The 3,283-nt window shown below is 52.9% G+C and overlaps 1 long non-coding RNA gene across 1 annotated transcript; it reads right to left on the bottom strand.

The window, feature by feature from the left end:
- Positions 1-1,414: 1,414 nt before the first annotated feature.
- On the bottom strand, positions 1,415-2,419 carry LOC123328285. The gene is made up of 2 exons (XR_006543129.2): positions 2,096-2,419; positions 1,415-1,833 (listed from the first exon to the last, which is right to left on the bottom strand). It is a non-coding gene; the product is annotated as an uncharacterized LOC123328285 (long non-coding RNA).
- Positions 2,420-3,283: the final 864 nt, after the last annotated feature.

The following is a 3,283-nucleotide window of genomic DNA, read 5'->3' as shown; positions in this document are numbered from 1 at the left end:
CACACACACACACATACACACACACACAACATAACAAATAATATACATGTATAAATAATTCTGCTGGAGCAAGAATCATTGATGCAATAACGCATGTGACTAAACTTTGGCAACAACTAAGTGCCATGGAAACGATGGTGGGCCCAGGCCCTCACCCTGTGCTTTCCTTTGTATCTTGCTGGGCTGCAGCCAGTGGGTCAGGCGTCAGCAGGCAGGGGCTGGGCTTTCAGCCTCAGTGCCATCCAGGGGGAACGCCCAGACGGTTCCCCCGTATTCCACTCCTCTCTCCCCTGGCACACATGGCGGGGGGCGGTTACTTCTCCCCATCCTCTCAAAGTTGGGCAGGGTGCTAGCTAGCATTATTTCTGGCCAGTGGGTTGTGGGCAGGAGTGCTCCGTGTCGCTTTCAGGCTGGAGCACTTGTCGGCTCAACCCCCCCAGCTGTGCTCCTCACCACAATCACAGAAATCTGGTCTAGATGAGTTTCCTCAGCTGGGTTTCTGAATAACCTCAGTGAAAGGAACCTCCAGCCAACTAGCTTTGGGCATGGAGATGCAAGAAATGAATCGTTATTGTATTAAGCTCCTGAGGGTGTGGGGGTTGTTTGTTACGACAGCACCATCCGGCCTAACCTACTGATAAGAGGCTCCATCAGCCAAGTTGCTCAACATTGGGATCCAGGGACCTATGGCCTCAGAATCACACGGAGCAGCTCTGTTAAAAAATGCAGATTCTCAGGCTCTGCCCCAGATACCCGGAATCAGAAAGCCCAGGGATAAGGCCCCCAGATTCGCAATTCTAAAAACAGTGACTTCATCTCCGGGGGCAGCAAGTGTACATCCCACACCTGGGGAGTGTTAGGGAAGGCCTCTGCTCCTGCTGGGGGCTTCACTGGTGGCTCAGATGGTAAAGAGTCTGCCTGCAGTGCAGGAGACTCAGGTTTGATCCCTGGATCAGGAAGGTCCCCTGAAGGAAGGCATGGCAACCCACTCCAGTATTCTGGCCTGGAGAATCCCCATGGACAGGGGAGCCTGGCTGGGTACAGTCCGTGGGGTTGCAGAGTCAGACATGACTGAGCAACTAACCCTTCTGTTCCCGCCACCTCCTCATTTGCTTCCTCTGGGTCTGAAGCAAGTCTGCTTGCTAGTCTGGGCTGGGTTCTCCAGGTACTACCGGGCTCAGGGCCTGAGAGGTCCCTGCCCTGGGCTTCCTGCCGCCTCTCTCCTCCCACCTGGCAGCGCAGCAACTCCCCTGGGCCAGGCGCTGGGGGGAGGGCTCACAGAGGGAGAGCAATAGAAACCCTCTGTGATGGATTGAAGGAGACGAGACCATTCCCAGCTGGCGAGGAGGTGCGGCTGCAGTGACAGGCAGCGATGTTTGTGCTCTGAACCTGCAATCTCAGCTAATGGGAGAGATTGAGGAGTTTGGAATGAGACGCGGCGTGGGCCACAGCCCCACGGGCCAAGATGCTGCTGGCGTATGCCACGTGGCTTCGTGGGCTTCCTGAAGGAGGGAGTGGGCACCACATTCCTGGGCAGGGGAGAGAATGTCTCTGGCTCGCCGGGAGGTGGGCTAACCCGGCAGGCCCTAAGTTGGCCCCCTTTGGCTGCCTGTGAGTGTTAGGAGGACCAAGCTGGAGCAGCAGGTGAGAGATCATCCTTGTTTCCCTCTGAGCACTGCCCTCCCAAGCGCCTCCCTCAAGGGGCTGCTGTGTCCAAATTCAGGGAAGCCCCACTTGGGGTGCAGGAGGAAGGGGCAAGGCTGAGGTCCAGAGTAGCCCTTGAGTAACTCTTCCTGCTTGCAGGGAGCCTCCAGTGTCCTTCTGGGGGGCAGCCTGATTAAAAGACAAGAATCAAAAGCCCAAAATGAGAGAACAGCTCATAAACTTCCCATCGCCTCTTTCTTAGGTTTGAAGCCACATTGTCCACAGGGTCAGATTCCAACTCTTTCCTCCTCTTGTCCCTGGACAATGAAATCCACCCCCCTGGGCTTCAGTTTCCTCATCTGTAAAATCTGAACAGAAAAAACATAATTTCTTGGGAACATGGCACTAAGGACTGAATAAGACAAGGTGTGAGGCAGTGCCCGTGAATCACCTGAGGACCTTGTGAAAAATGGAGATTCTGACTCAGCAAGGCTGGGGTAGGGCCTGAGTGCCTTTATTTGTAATTAGCTTCCAGGTGATTTTAGTAACAAGGATGCAGACGATCAGAGCAAGTGCCTGGTTCGTGGTGGGTGCGCAAACAGTGGTGCTTTGGTTATTATTGTCATCACTGCCAGTAGTGATGTCATCACTCCAATGGTGATGTCATCACTGCCGATGGTGATGTCATCACGCCAATGGTGATGTCATCACTGCCAATGGTGATGTCATCACTCCAATGGTGATGTCATCACTGCCAATGCAAATCAGGTGAGACTGCCCCTTCTGCGCCACGTCCTTCTTCACAACTTCCTGTTCCATTTAAGGTTTCCCTTGAAGACACCTGGACACAAATTTTGGAGGGGCCCAAAGTGGGATTTATTGAATGCCTCACCTGCAGGGCCCCACCACGGGTGGCCCAGCAGCCAGCCTGTTCATTAGACATCTTTAGACCCAGAGTCTGATGAGCTTAGTCACTGGAGGCCTCGACAGTGGGTGTTGCCCAGCCATTTCTCACTCCTGTCATCACAGCTGCCCAAAGGCATGACGGAAGTCATTACAGTCCCTATCCTTCATCCCAAGAGAAGGCACTTGCCGTCCTCTTTCCTCACGGGAGGGGAAGAGGTGTCTGGATTCCACCAGAAGCAGCATGGCTCAGTGACTAAAAGCTTGGGACCTTGGGCAATTTGTGTAAACACTCAGAGCTTCAGTTTCCTCACCTGTAAAACGGGCTCACACTACCACCAGCTTTGTTGTGAACATGAAAGGAAACAATGATTGTGAAACCCTTTTCACATGGTGTGCACCAAAGGCATGTCATTTTATGATCATTAAATTCTGGACCCTGCCTCTTCCTCACCCACTATCAAAAGCTGGTCCTAGAACCACCTGAACTGTGGTGGTAAATGCAGTTTTGAACTGGCTCTGCTTTAACTTGGTGGTTCCCATCAGTTCAGTTCAGTTCAGTTGCTCAGTTGTGTCTGACTCTTTGTGACCCCACGGACTGCAACACACCAGGCCTCCCTGTCCATCACCAACTCCCAGAATTTACCCAAACTTTTGTCCATTAAGTCAGTGATGCCATCCAACCATCTCATCCTCTGTCATCCCCTTCTCCTCCTGCCTTCAATCTTTCCTAGCA

The sequence above is a fragment of the Bubalus bubalis genome, chromosome 11, assembly GCF_019923935.1.
Source record: "Bubalus bubalis isolate 160015118507 breed Murrah chromosome 11, NDDB_SH_1, whole genome shotgun sequence".
NCBI classification, from domain to species: domain Eukaryota; kingdom Metazoa; phylum Chordata; class Mammalia; order Artiodactyla; family Bovidae; genus Bubalus; species Bubalus bubalis.
This window is presented reverse-complemented; position numbering and strand designations above follow the sequence as displayed.